We start from the raw sequence: 16,846 nt of genomic DNA, 5'->3' as shown, positions 1-16,846 counted from the left end.
TGACCCGAATCTCAAATTCTAGAGATGACCAATTAACCATATTTTCACAGTGATAGTGGTATACCACTAGTAGATGACACCGAAAATTTAAGCCCCAATGCAGGGTAGGAGCCTTTGTTGTTTTCGAGCCCGATGTTTGAAATCCAATTATAAAGAATATGTATTTTTAGGGCCCCATATCTTAAAAACTAAAGATGACCACTTGAACATATTTTTACGGTCATTTAAAAGTAAAACCATCATTTAAAAATACACAACCACTCATTTCTTTATCAAAATGATTGAAAATTACTTTAATTCTGCTGCTTTTTTTTTAAATTTACAAACAAACTTTTTTAAAAAGGTACGCGGGTAAAATTCATTATTCTTCAAAACATTTAATCAATTCATAAGATGACTAATGATATAATAGATAATTAGATAAATAAATCAATGAACGTTTATTCATAAAAGGAGAAATCGAAAATCAAAAACAAATAACCAACCTCAGCGCATATACGTCTTTTTCATTTGTTAGTTGATTAGAAAAACAAGCTTATATTAAAAAAAAGTCAGCTCATCACAATATATGTGTTGGTTGTTTTTGAGGGTTTTTTTTTTTGTTTTACATTTTTAATTACCCTTATTTAATTGTTCGAAGAAATAATATGGTACACAAGTAAATCTTTATTGCAAAAATATGAAACAAATAGTATAAATTTTTAGGTAATGGAATCGTACATCTTGATTTATATGGCATCGTTTTCAAAATTGTATATTTATAAATCACGTTGCAAACTTAAAAGTGGAAAAATTAGCAAATAGTGAGTGACAATATAAACATAAAGTTAGTTCAGGCTCCATTTCACATTTTCCAAAGTAACCAGGAAAGACACCGACATTGTTCTGGTTGTGAAGACATTTCATTGTTTTTTAAAATGTTTAAATCATAATATCTCGCGTTTCGTAGAAATGTGCTTAAACATATGAATATGCGTAACTTTAAAACGAAATGGTAAACACTAACTTCACATATGCTTTTAATACATAATTAAAATACCCCTTACCCATGATTTAGAACCCAATCAATCAAAGTAAAACTAAAACATTTCAGTTTCTCATCATATCATTGCATCCTGTCTCCCGTTTGATATTTAGCAGAAGAAATATATAATTGTTTTTAAGATCGTCAATTCTAGCGGTATTAATTTAAAATTGATAACCTTTTGGACGAAGGAAATAATACATTTCCACTTTTTATTCCCTTCCTCTACAAAATTAAGTCAAGATTGGTCAGTTAGTTCCCTGGGAGAAGCTTATACATTGATGGTAATACATTGGAAAATTAATAATATTCTAAACCAGCGTATTTTCACTCAAATGTGTTCTCGCCTGTTCATAACGTCGAAGTCAAAACTGTGGATAAGCATCGATTAGATGAAAAAGATTCGAGGTATTCCGAAATCCGTGTAAAAGGTGTTCCAAAAAGGGGTGAGAACAGGTGAAATAAACGATGATGACACATGCATGTTATGAAGGCGCATGCATTAGTTCATATTTGGGGTTGAAAAACCATGTATTTTATTCTATGTATTAATAAATGCCATAAGTATCCTTTTTTGTGAGAAATCAATATCATATCAGTTATTGCAAATTATTGTCACGAGTGGTCCGCAATAAACATGGCCGGAAAGTAAAAATGGGGGAAAATCCACTATATAGTAGGTTTTCCGTGGGGGTAATCTGGCTATAAAAAGGGGGAAAGCCCACTATATAGTCAGCTTTCCGTGGGGGAAAAACTGCTATATAGCCATTTTTCCGGGGGAAAGATGGCCATGGGGAAAAGGCACTATATAACACCGGTACTGATTTATCGGCCATTTTGTACATTTTTACGACCTATTTTGTGCAGAGCTTATCTCAGAAACTATCAGAGATACGACTATAAAATTTTCAGGATAGGTAGTCTATAGTTTGAAGTTGTGCACTAATATGTTGTTTTACGCCAGTGGCGCCATTTCCTGGAGCTTGCCTGGGCAAAAAAAAATTGGGTACGAATTTTTATTCAAAATGTTCACTTTTTTATTAGTTGATATTTTGTTAAGACATATATAGCAAACGTAGTAGATAATCAAAAGTTCGTTCCAACAAAATCATGAAAAAGGGGCTGGCCCCTTTTTTTAGGGGCCAAGACACTTGTAAACTCTATTATAAATAACATGAAAACTATAAAAATTTTGTAATGCATTATAGAAGCAAAGTTGTTGATCGTAACAATATCTATCAGAAGAAATGATTGCCACGCCAATTTATTACGTAATTAGGGATTTTAAGGGACCAAAGTACTTAAACTTTGACGCAATATATCTAGAAAAGGATGCATATTTTGTTAAGCATTGTAGAAGAGAAAATGTTTGCATTTATGATTCTAATCGATTCCATTTATCAAGGCACCATAGTCTGTCCCCATTAAGGATCTAGAGGACTGGCCCCTAAAATATTCAATCATTTGTATCTAACAAATGGACAACAGTTCTAGATAAGTATAAGAACAAAAATGTTATTATTCATGAGACCTTTCGAATGAACTCAAGAAAAAGGGACTGGCCCCTTAAATTAGGGGCCAAGACACTCGTAAAGTATATTACACATACCTAAAAAAGATAAAGGTTTTTTAATGCATTATCGAAGCAAAGAGGTTTTTTTTAAAAAATTTTATTGTCATTTTCATAATTATTACAAGGAATCAAAGAAACAAAGCAAATATTTATTGGCACTCACACATCCTTTCATACACTTGCACACATAAATATCAGAAACACGTTCTATTTGTTTACAGGAAAATTAAATTTCAAAAATATTTTTCCAGTTTTACCATTGTTTGTCAAATTTTAACATTTCACATGATTTAATTGATATGTATCTTTCAACCTTATATTTGAAATAGATATGTTGTAGTAGTCCCTTTAAGTGAGGGATCTTTTTTTGTTTCAAACAGTTAAAAATATACTGTTTGATATACAAAATTATAAAGTTTACAACTTTGTTACCTTGATTTAGAGGTATTTTACCAAATATTACATTATTAACTTTAAAACTAATTCTATTTGTAGTTTTACAATAGATATGCATGCTGAGTTTATTTCATAATGGCAGTATTTCTAAACATTTAATAAATACATGTTGAATTGTTTCTACATCTTCTTTGCAAAAAGAACAACAATCATCAGTGCTTACATTGATTGTTTTAAGATAGTATTTTGTAGGCAACATTCTGAAAAGAATTCTGCACTGAAGCCATTGTACTGAGGTATCAGCACTTGTTTTAAAACATACTTTAAAGAACTCTTTAACAGAAACATTAATTTCTAGTTGCATGGATAGTTCAGTGTTCCATTTCTGAATGGAACTAGGTATAATATCTTCACTATTAATAAGATTGTACAAGATTTTCGAACTTTTTCAAACAATAAAACATACTCAAAGTAAAATGGAATGTATGGATAGTAGTATCTTTTAACATCAGATCTTTTTATAGACTGAGATCTTAGGAAACTAGATATTGCATTAATAACACTGTTGTATAGCATTGTACATACATTAGACAGTCTATAATTTTGTGCAACATCATGCTGTTTCAAAAACTGACCATCTTCATTTAGAAAGTCACCTATAGTTTTAATACCATGTTCATACCAATTATAAACAATGACATGTTTATTACCCACACATATATTTGTATTGTACCAGATTGGCATAGCACATACATTTGTTGTAGATAATGAATAGTCAATTGTTCTTAAAACATTAAACCATGAGTGTAGAACATCTTTCCAAAAATTATTACTATGATTTATTATGTTTTGTACATATTTGTCACCAAAGTCTAACAAATGCTTTACCACTTTGTTGCTATGAATGGCTAAAAAAATATCCGTCCATGGTTTGTTGTCTTTTGTTAACCTCTTTATCTATGAACATTTTAATGACACTAAAAAATTGTTAATATCCAACATTTTAATACCACCTTTTAAGTAGTCTTGAGTAATGAGTTGTCTCTCGACTTTATCTATTTTTGAATTCCATATAAATTCATAAAAAAGATTGGTAAGGGAAGAAATAATTTCTTTATCTGGACTTGGAAAGGAAATAAAAAGGTGATTGAGTTTTGGAAGAAGTAATGTTTTAACTACAGTAACTTGACCAAAAGGAGTAAGAATTATCCTTTTCCACTGTTGTATTAAAGTTTTGATTTTAGGTATTTGAACACAATAGTTTAGACTAACAATTTTTTCTATCTCAACAGAGAGTTCTATTCCTAGCAGATTGAATTTTGTACAACCCCACTCCAGTTTCCATCTTGTATGATGGTATACTTGTTTAGAAATTTTTTAGAACCTATCCACACATTTTTGTTTTTGACTATTTATCTGCAATCCTGGAAAAGTTGAAAAAAGATCTATGGTATCCAGAGCAGCAACAAGGGATTCTGAAGAACCATCAAGCACCAAGGTTGTGTCGTCAGCATATTGGGATATTTTATGTTCTTTTCCATTGGCCACAATGCCTCAAATATTTACATTTTGTTTAATAAGGATAGCTAATATTTCTGCACAAAGAATAAAAAAATAAACAAATGTATAAAAAAAACCTAGCTTTTATTTTCATAAACCTCTTTTGTTCGTCCGTTTCGGACTCGAGACAAAAAACCTAGATTCACCAAGATCGCAGATTTGGCAGAGAATATCGATATTTCATCGTATCATATGAAAACAAAATCGGACGGAAGACCTACTCGTTACCCTTAACGAGATCTAGTGTTTTCGTACTGTTTCTTATTATTTAGGTCTTCCGTTTCCAACGGAAGACATTATTGTTTTCGTACTGTCTCTACTTCTTATTTTTTTCCACAAATTTTGTGCACGCGATTTCTCAGAAACTATTCAGCCGATTTTGACCATTTTTTGCACAGATGATTGCCAGAGGTCATAATTCTAGACGTTTTTTGAAATTTTGAAATCGTCACTTCCGGGACCGAGTAATGGCGGATTTTCTATCTTTTTTACGACCTATTTTGTGCAGAGCTGATCTCAGAAACTATTCAATATTGAATACGAAATTTTCAGGATAGGTAGTCTTTAGTTTGAAGTTGTGCACTATTATATTGTTTTACGCCAGTGGCGCCATTTCATGGAGCTCGCCTAGGCACGAAAATTGGGTACGAATTTTCATTCAAAATTGTCATACGTTTTGATCTGTATCTTTTTATAAGTTGATATTTTGTTAAGATATATATAACAAAAGTGGTAGATAATCATAAGTTCTTTCCAATAAAATAAAAAAAGGGTCTGGCTCCTTTTTTTAGGGGCCAAGAGACTCGTAAACTCTATTACAAATAACCTAAAAACGATAAAGATATTGTAATCCATTATAAAGCAAAGTTGTTGATAATACCAATGTCTATTAGAAAATATCATTGCCACGACCCTTTATTACGTAATAAGGGATTTTTAGGGGCCAAAGTACTAAAACTTTAACACAATATATCTAGAGAAGTAGACAAATTTTGTTAGACATCATAGAAGAGAAAATATTTACATTTATGATTTTAATCGATTCAACTTATCAAAACACCTATATCTGTCCCCATGAGGGATCTAAAGAGCCGGCCCCTGAAATATTCAAACATTTGTATCTCAATGATGAACAATTTTAGATGGGTTTAAGAACTAAAAATATTTGTATTCTTAAGACTTTTAAAAAAAAAATCAAGAAAAAGGGGCTGGCACTTTTAATCAGGGGCCAAGACACTCGTAAACTCTATTACAAATAACTTTAAGATGATACAGATTTTGTAATGCATTATAGAAGCAAAGTTGTTGATCATAACAATATATATCAGAGAAAATCAATGCCACGCCCATTTATTGCGTAATTAGGGATTTATAGGGGCTAAAGTACTTAAACGTTGGCGCAATATATCTGGAAAAAAATATTTTGTTACGCATTGTAGAAGAGAAAATGTTTGCATTGATGATTTTAATCAATTCCATTAATGAAAGCACCATTATCTGTCCCCATTAAGGATCTAGAGAGCTGGCCCCTAAACTATTCAATCATTTGTATCTCAAAATATGAACAACAATTTTAGATGGTTGTAAGAACAAAAAATGTTAGTATTCGTGAAACCTTTTAAATGAACTCAAGAAAAGAAAATTGACAATCGCATACATTATCTGAAAGGGAGTGGTTGAGGGGAAATTCTGAAATTTTATTGATATCTTAATCGTATCGTTTAAAAAATTGAACGGAAGACCTACTCGTTACTCGTAACGAGATCGTATCTAGTTATTTAGGTCTTCCGTTTCCAGCTGAAGACCTTATTGTTTTCGTACTGTTTCTTATTAAGGTCTTCCGTTTCCAACGGAAGACTTTATTGTTTTCGTACTGTTTATTATTATTTTTTTTTTCCAAATTTTGTGCACGCGATTTCTCGAAAACTACTCAACCGATCTCAACAATTTTTTCACAGATGATGGGACATTATCTGAATTTTATATGTTTGTGAATTTTCTGTCGTCGTCACTTCCGGTCCGGATTTACGGTTGATTTTGTAAATTTTTACGACCAATTTTGTGCAGAGCTGATCTCAGAAAGTATAAGAGATATGACTTTGAAATTTTCAGGATAGGTAGAGCATGGTTTGAAGTTGTGCACTATTTAGTTGTTTTGCACCAGTGGCGCTATTCCTTGGAGCTCGCTGAGGCATCAAAATGGGGTACAAATTTCGAATCAAAATTTTCATATGTTTTGATCAGTATCTTTTTATCAAATGATATTTTGTTAAGACATATACAACAAAAGTGGTAGAAAATTAAAAGTTCTATCCAATAAAATCAAGAAAATGGGGCTGGCCCCTTTAATTAGGGACCAAGAGACTCGTAAAGTCTATTACGAATAACTTGAAAACGATAAATATTTTGTTATGCATTATAAAATCAAAGTTGTTGATCTCTACATTATCGGTTTGAAAAAGTCATCGTCAGGCCCATGTTTGACGTAATTAGGGTTTTTATTCTTTATCTTCAAACTTGGGGGGGGGGGGGGAGGGGTTAATTTTGAAATTGTATCGATATATCATGGTATCATTGAAACTAAAAAAAAACAAAAAATCGGACGGAAGACCTATTCGTTACTCGTAACGAGGTCGTATCTAGTTAAGGTCTTCCGTTTCCAACGGAAGACCTTATAGTTTTCGTACTGTTTCTTATTATTTTTTCCCCCATATTTTGTGCACGAGATTTCTCGAAAATTGTTCAATCAATTTCAACCATTTTTTCACAGAAGATGGGACTTGATGTAAACTTCATACATTTCTAAGATTTTTCCTGTCTTTACTTCCGGTACCGATTTATCGGCCATTTTGTACATTTTTACGACCTATTTTGTGCAGAGTTGATCTCAGAAACTATCAGAGTTATGACTATGAAATTTTCAGGATAGATAGTCTATAGTTTGAAGTTGTGCAGTATTATTTTGTTTTACGCCAGTGCCGCCATTTGTTTGAGCTCGCCTGGGCACGAAAATTGGGTACGAATTTCTATTCAAAATTTTCATACGTTTTGATCTGTATCTTTTTATGAGTTGATAGTTTGTTAAAACATATATAACAAAAGTATTAGTTCTTTCCAACAAAATCAAGAAAAAGGGGCTGGCCCCTTTATTTAGGGGCAAAGACACTCGTAAACTATATTACAAATAACTTAAAAACAATAAAAATGGTGTAATGCATATGCATTATAAAAGCAAAGTTGTTGATCGTAACAATATATATCAGAAAAAATCATTGCCACGCCCATTTATTACGTATTTAGGGATTTTTAGGGGCCAAAGTACTTCAACTTTGACGCAATATATATAGAAAAGGAGACATGTTTTGTTAAGCATTGTAGAAGAGAAAATGTTTGCATTAATGATTCTAATCGATTCCACTAATCAAAACTCTAAAGTCTGTCCCCATTAAGGATCTATAGGGCTGGCCCCTAAGATATTCAATCATTTGTATCTCAAAAATGATCAACAATTTAGATGGGTGTAAGAACAAAAAATGTTAGAATTCTGAAGACCTTTTCAAAGAAATCATTGAAAAAGGGGCTGGCCCTTTTATTTAGGGTCCAAGACACTCGTAAACTCTATAACAAATAACATTAAAACGATTTAGATTTTGTAATGCATTATAGAAGCAAAGTTTTTGATCGTAACAATATCTATCAAAAAAAAAAAAAAACAATGCCGTGTCCATTAATGACGTACTTGGGAATTTCTAGGGGCCAAAGTACTTAAACTTTGACGCAATATATATAGAAAAGGAGACATATTTTGTTAAGCATTGTAGAAGAGAAAATGTTTGCAATTATGATTGTAATCGATACCATTAATAAAAGCATCAATGTCTGTCCCCATTAAGGATCTAGAAAGCTGGCCCCTGAAATATTTAACCATTTGTATCTCAAAAATGAAGAACAATTTTAGGTAAGTGTATAAACAAAAACTGTTAGTATTTGTAGGACCTTTTGAATGAACCAAGAAAAAGGGGCTTACCCTTAAATTAGGGGCCAAGAGACTCGTAAAGTCTCTAACACCTACCTTAAAAACGATCCAGATTTTGTAATGCATTGTAGAAGCAAAGTTGTTGATCGTAACAATATGAGTTTGTAAAACTCATTGCCACACCCATTGATGACGTAATTAGAAATTTAAGGGGACTACAATCTTAAATCGTTAATGTGCTGTATGTGAAAAAGCAAAACTCTTTGTCAAGCAATTGAAAGGATAATAACAATCGTTTACATTATCTTAATGGGAGGGGTTGAATGGAAATTCTAACATTTCATTGATATTTTAATGGTATCGTTTAAAAACTGAACGGAAGACCTCCTCGTTACTCGTAACGAGATCGTATCTAGTTATTATTATTTTCCAAATTTTGTGCACGAGAAGTCTCAAAATCTGTTCGATCGATCTCAACCATTTTTTCACAGGTGTTTGAGCGTGATCTAAACTTCATACATTTTTCTTAATTTTTACGTAGTCACTTCCGGTACCGAATTATCGGCCATTTTGTATGTTTGAAGGTTATAGAAGCAAATATGTTTATCTCACTGTTATGTATCCAAGGAATGTAAAGATTTTATTATGTGTTACCTATTTAAGGGTTTTAAGGGGCCAAAAGTCCAAAATTTCAGGTAGACTATAGTTTGAAGTTGTGCAGCATGTAGTTGTTAAACGTCTGTTGCGCCATTTCTTGGAGCTCGCCTGGGCGCAAAAATTGGGTACGAATTTCCACTTAAAATTTTCACACGTTTTGATCTGTATCTTTTTATCAGTTCATATTTTGTTAAGACATATATAACAAAAGTGGTAGAAAATTGAAAGTTCTTTCCAACAAAATCAAGAAAAAGGGGCTGGCCCCTTTATTTAGGAGCCAAAGCACTCGAAAACTTTATTACAAATAGCTTAAAAACGATAAAGATTTTGTAATGCATTATAGAAGCAAAACTGTTGATCGTACCAATATCTATTAGAAAAAAATCATTGCAACGCCCATTTATTGCGTAATTAGGGATTTTTAGGGGCCAAAGTACTTAAACTTTGACGCAATATAACTAGAGAAGTAGACAAATTTTGTAAGACATCATAGAAGAGAAAATGTTTGAATTAATGATTTAAATCGATTCCAGTTATCAAAACACGAATTTTTGTCCCAATTAAGGATCTAGAGGGCTAGCCCCTGAAATATTCAATCATTTGTATCTCAAAAATAATCAACAATTTTAGATAAGTGTAAGAACAATAAATGTTAGTATTCTTAAGACCTTTTCAAAGAAATCAAGAAAAAGGGGCTGGCGCCTTAAATAGGGGGCCAAGGCACTCGAAAACTCTATTACAAATAGCTTAAAAATGATAAAGATTTTGTAATGCATTATAGAAGCAAAGTTGTTGATCGTACCAATATCTATAGGAAAAAATCATTGCCACGCCCATTTATTGCGTAATTAGGGATTCTTAGGGGCCAAAGTACTTAAACTTTGACGCAATATAACTAGAGAAGTAGACATATTTTGTAAGACATTTTAGAAGAGAAAATGTTTGAATTAATGATTTAAATCGATTCCAGTTATCAAAAAACGAATTTCTGTCCCCATTAGGAATCTAAAGGGCTGGCCCCTAAAATATTCATACATTTGTACCTCAAAAATGATCAACAATTTTAGATGGGTGTAAGAACAAAAAATGTTAGTATTCTTAAGACCCTTTCAAAGAAATAAAAAAGAAAAGGGGCTGGCCCCTTGAATAAGAGGCCAAGGCACTCAAAAACGCTATTACAAATAACTTAAAAACGATAAAGATTTTGTAATGCATTATAAAAGCAAAGTTGTTGATCGTACCAATATCTATTAGAAAAAATCGTTGCCACGCCCATTTATTACGTAATTAGGAATTTTTAGGGGCCAAAGTACTTCAACTTTGACGCAATATAACTAGAGAAGTAGACATATTTTGTTAGACATCATAGAAGAGAAAATGTTTGAATTTATGATTTAAATCGATTCCACTTATCAAAACACGAAAGAAGAGAAAATGCTTGCATTGATAATTCTCATCGATTCCAGCAATCAAAATACCAATTTCTGTCCCCATTAAGGATCTAGAGGGCTGGCCCCTAAACTATTCATACATTTGTATCTTAAAAATGATCAACAATTTTAGATGGGTGTAAGAATGAAAATTGTTAGTATTCTTAAGACCTTTTCAAAGAAATCAAGAAAAAGGGGCTGGCCCCCTTTTTTTGGGGGGGGGGGCAATAAACTCGTAAAGTCTATTACAAATTACATAAAAACGATTAAGATTTCGTAATGCATTATTAAAGCAAAGTTGTTAATTGTAGCAATATCTATCTGGAAAACTCATTGCCACACCCATTTATTACGTAATAATGGATTTGTATACATTATCTTAAAGTGTGGGGGGGGGGGATAATTCTGAAATTGTATCGATTATTCATGGTATGATTTAAAACAGAAATCGCAAAGAAGACCTACTCGTTACTCGTAACGAGATCGTATCTAGTTATTAAGGTCTTCCGTTTCCAACGGAAGACCTTATTGTTATTGCTTTGTTTCTTTTCCTCTATTATTATTATTCTTTTATTTTTCTCCCACGTTTTCTCAAAAACGCTTCAGCCGATTTTAATAAAACTTTCAGATCTTGTTTATGACAAAATTTGTAAGACAATTACGTGGGATTTTTTCGGTCGTTACTTCCAGTCCCGAGATATTAAAGACTTTATGTTTTTGCTTGTTCACGAGTTATCTCCAAAAGTATTTAAGGTAGAACTTTTAAATTTTCAGGGATGGTAGAGAGTGTCCAGCCGCAGTGTACTACGTATATCCGAACGCCCGCCGTCACTTCCGGTCGTCACCGGAAGGAAACCAAAAAAGTCATTTTTTAACTTTTTGTTTTGAGATTTTAGGCTTCAAAGTCTTGAAGCGAGAGTCCGCCGTAGCTCAGTCGCTTAAGTGGTGGACTTGTGCCCAGGCGACCCGGGTTCAGTTCCCGAGTGTCGAACGTTTTTTCTTTCTTAATTGAGGTTTGTTTAACGATTTTATCTTTAAAATGGTGGATTTTAATGTTTTCCGTTTTATATTTATTGTTAATAAGAATAATAGTATTTTTTTTTCATTACAAATAGATAGCTTGTTTCTATCAGCAGTTCGCTAAATTCAAACGCTCGTCGCATCGCAGGCATCAAAGACGTGCCGCCGAAGTACCCCTGCAGTACGCTGGGTCGCTTTGCTGGCATCAAAGAAATGCCGCCATCTCAATGACACACACAAGATTTAGCAATGCACCCACGTTTAAATAAGTATTCAACAGTACCTGAAAAGGAGGACTGATTAGTATTTATTCACATATATAGATACACGCATGCATGTATATAAATGTGTTTATTGACATACGTTGCTAATATAATGATTCCCTAAACACTATAAAAAACTAGAAAATCTCTCTCTCTCTCTCTCTCTCTCTCTCTCTCTCTCTCTCTCTCTCAAGTACAAATGTTTTAGCATTTAAATAAGAACTAGTACAGGTAACATGCAGTAAATTGGATAGAGGCTAAATCTACATTGCCGTCCAAAAATCCTAAACATGTATTTATTTCAAGTTACGGGATAATGTCTATGGATTCAAATAATTTGAAATTCATTGTTTAATGATTGTCTTCATACTGATTTGAAGTCAACGCTAAAAAGTCATTTTTATTAAAGATAGTGGACTTTTTCCTTTTGTTGTGCATGTCTATATACTGATACAAATCTGTTGCCTGTCTGGGATTAAGAAAAACATCAAAAGTTTATACACGTAACTATACAAACGAACGGGTGACTGCGACAAGGTTTGAACACTGACCAGCCGTTTATGAGTGTTTGAGCCTAAGATAAACAGATGTTAAAAAATCAATAGTTACATCTTTCAAACAACGCTTATACATTGTTCTAACATATGTATTTTGTTTAGAAATTGTGTTATTTGTGATATTTAGAATTTAATATAGAAGTCACCGACTGAACCCCCCCCCCCATTCATAAAATCATTTAGTTTTTCTGGCCCGATTTCCCTTGATCTTTGATCGTGGGCCTTTAATTTCAACTAAGTACCATTCTAGATTACTGTACTAATTACCAGACCAATTTTTGTTCATTATTAACAGAGTTATGAAGTTTTTGGCATTTGAGTTTCAATGGTCGTGATTGACATTTACTGTAAAAAAAAAACTCATAACTCCCAAGCCCTTCACTCAATCCTAATGAAAATTCGTGAAAATGAACCTCGGACACCATTCTTATTTTCTGCTAAATATGCAGCGGATTGAACAATCAAGACGAAATTCCTGAGATTAAACGGCGCTTATTGCTTATACTGGGAAATTAAATTTACACAGTACACGCACCGACCCCCCCTCCTCCTATTCACAAAATAATTTAGTTTTTCTGGCCTGATTTTACTGGATCTTTCGACTTGAACCTTTATTTTCAACCTAGTTCAATTCTAGATTACTGTACTACAAGAAATGACCGAATCCGAGATCCACACCTCAAAATTCTATTTTCGATTTATTTACGACGAAAATCAAGCTTAGGTCTTTTCGTCCCCCCCCCTCCAGACACAAACACGCATCAATATTTCAAATGACCTCGCACTGTTACCAAACCTGAATAGTCAGACATCTTACACGTTGTTTTTCATCTCATACAAAAACTCAGCTCTTCTCCCGGGCGGAAACGCCCCAAATTCAAAGACAAATTCGGGAATTATTTTGCGTCAGCCATGTTTTGAGACATCTGCAAAGGCTGTGTGTTCTAATCTCGCCGGAGCCAAGATTTGTTCTTTCTCTCTATTTCTTTCTCTCCTTTTCATTTAATTTTCTAACTAAAATATTCAACATAAAAGGGTTGTTGGACTAAAGTTCAAGTTGAAAAACACTTTTCAATTAAGATTTATACAAAAACAGTCTTTTATTATTAGGGTCTTCCGTCTTCATCGGAAGACCCTTCTATTCTTATTGTTATTAAGGTCTTCCGTTTACAAAGGAAGACCCTCTTTTTTTTCTCCGGTTTCTTTTTATTACAGGTTATTAGACGTGTTATCAGGTCAAAAGACCTCTTATTTAATATGAAATAAAATGGGGCTGGTCCTTCAAATTAGGGATCCAACGGGGTGTATAATTCTTCATCCATCGCTCTTTAAGATCACATCTGCATTTCCTGATATGTTTCGTTTATGAAGAGAAAAGGAAAGGTCATTTCCTCTTCTAAAAATCGGACGGAAGACCTCCTCGTTGCTCGCAACGAGATCGTGTCTAGTTATTATTATTATTTTTTCCACAAATTTTTTGCACGCGATATCTCGAAAACTATTCGGCCGATTTCCACCATTTTTTAACCGATGATTGCCAGTTGTCATAATTTTAATTTTGAAATCGTCACTTCCGATTCCGATTTACGGCCGATTTTGTAAGTTTTTACGACCAATTTTGTGCAGACATAAACTCAAAGACTATCAGAGATATAACTAGAGCAGAGCTCGTGGCAAAGCCACGAGTGGGTCTTCCGTTGTTGTTGCGGGTTAAAAATATATGTAATATGGTGTCAAACGATTATAATGACTAAACTTTCATTTCTGCTTTTGCTATAAAAACGGGTTGTGATTGAAAGCCTGTATATAAAATGTGTTTTGAACAAGACAGGAAGAAAATGTTTTAGGAAAACTATTTGTCGAACACAGTCTGTGTAATCGTTTCAAAAATTCTATAAAATGTGAGATGTTTAATGGCGAGTTAAATTTTAAAAGGGTAGCAAGCATTGTTATAAACAGTATGTACTCATGATTCATGTCAGGAATTGCAGTTTTTTTTAAAAACCTAACCCGCCTACAAAACACGTAACCTTTTCTCTAAGATAACTTGTTTATTTAAATCTTTCTAAATTTTTGAAGACTATTTGCAAGTTTAAAATTTTTACGTGCTGACAAAATTTAGTAATTAGTCAAAATTGATGGCATCTTTGAGATTTTCTTCAGGGAAATGTGTGTCGTCTGATATTATTTAATGATACGAGTAGATTTGGACATTCAAAATAATATATAATCAGCTAATAAAAAAGATGAGCGGGAGAATTTATGCAAAGGCGAGCATCTAACTTTTACACCAGATGGTGCTGTTTCATAGAGACACCGCTATGTAATGTGAATTTAATAACCTTATATGCAGAAATGAATTTTACTTCTCTCGACGATGTAATAATATGCAAAATCCTTATTTTTATGTCAGTGGGTTGACTAATTAAATTAAAAAAAACAACTTCAATTGCGCTTGCGTAAATTGGAATTCTGGGAAGGAATTAGACAGTCCGTGTTAGAGAAATTCGAAGAAGTTATGAAACTGGTCAGTTTCTAGATCAAACTGTGCATTGATGTATTAAAAGACTATCATTGGTATCGTCTGTAGCCATGGTCCGGAATCCGTATGTGCAGTCATACATTGTATGTACATCGATACACCTATACCTCCTCACCTACAGCCATACAAATGAGGGTGCAACCTTCATATACACAAGCATATTAGTATTATAATTCTGGAAACTATTTATCTTGTATTTAATATATTGGGTATTCATTGTTCACATAAAAGCCACCTATATTCCACTGGCTGTAGCTAACCTTGTAAGTAAATTAAGTTGCATTACAACCTCATAATACACAACTTCAATTAAAAGTTGTTTTTTTTAAATCAATTTCCATACAATTAGCAATAAATAAAATTCCCAATAACGCACATCTATCTCACTTAAGTGTAACTTTGAGAAGCGCATATATTTTTGGGAGGCAGATATATCGCTATATTATAGCCTGCAAGTCAAGTGAATTATCATGGTCTTTCAAAGAAATAAGAAATCCGTCGACAGTTGTAGTACTTTGATGATTTCTATGGCGAACGACTGCATTGCATAATGTAGTCGTATTTCCCAAGAAAAAAATTGTCTTTGTCTTCAAACTTTTAATTATAATATATCATGAATTATTATGTTCATAACTATAAAAGTTTAGCGTGATCAACAGGTTAATTTATTAGCCACATTCTTAGGTTACGAGTTCACATCTTTAATGTGAAGATGATTGACTTAGAATAATAGTCTTATTGTTTATAAAAGCACCCTTCCAGTTGTTACTCAATTACATATGTTCTGAGTTGTGTGCGCTGAAGCGACACAAGATCTTCGGTCGCACGTGGCGATTGAATTAACACAGACTGACCGAATAAACACACGGGTGGGAAAATTAAACACGTTGAGGAGAAAATGTTACACATGAGAAGAAGTCACCAAAAATGATTTTCGACAGATCTGGATATCTTTTCGCCAATTTAAAAAAATCCAGCGCGAGCACTTGTCAGAGGGGCGGGAGGAGGGGGGACACAGCACTGAGTTCGCTTCCACACTGAAACGAACAACCATGTAGAAAAACTACAGAGTGATTAATATGTGACTGATATAATCTATTAATCTTAAGTTGTTTAAAACTCATGTGAATATTCTTTTAAATAATCATCAAATGCCTCAATTCAGGACAATTCAGGACATTCTTTTATCGTGCTAGCACCTACCGCAAACATGTACATGTAACATGGAACTTTGATTATAATTTGATTTGATTTTTAAACTACCTTGTACGCTATCGTATAATTAAATCAATGCTTAATCAACTGTACAAGTAAAATAAATTTATTTATTTTCGTCTTAAATCTATATAATAGTTGAAAACATAATAAAATATACTTCTGTCCGTGCAAAATATGAAACATGAACGCGTGATAAGGTACATATAGAAGAACACGAGCCGACCGCAGATCACTTGTCCACTCGCGCTGGATCTCCTCGGCCATGTGCGAGGGATAATCATCATTTATTATTTTTTTTTTTTTGGGGGGGGGGGGGTAAATTTTTTTAGATATACAAACCAACCATTAATTTATGTCTGACTATGTTTCCGATTTGGAGTAATATCTTTCATTAATATTCAGTTACACTCAAATGTTTAATTAAATAAATACAAGATGGACAAACTTTTATAATCTAAAATTAAAACAGTTCTTGTATTTACGGCTATATAAACTCAAACACGTTTATCTTCATCTAAGTGTGCGTCGCGGTGTGTGAATCCTGTGTATTAGATAACCGCTTACCGCTAGTAGTGCAGCCGTGGCTGATCGGCCGTGGACGAAGGATAGATTACGTAAAGGTACAACGCA

This window comes from Crassostrea angulata, chromosome 8 (assembly GCF_025612915.1).
Source record: "Crassostrea angulata isolate pt1a10 chromosome 8, ASM2561291v2, whole genome shotgun sequence".
Lineage (NCBI taxonomy): Eukaryota > Metazoa > Mollusca > Bivalvia > Ostreida > Ostreidae > Magallana > Magallana angulata.
The sequence above is the reverse complement of the archived record's forward strand: the minus strand, read 5'-3'. Positions refer to the sequence as shown.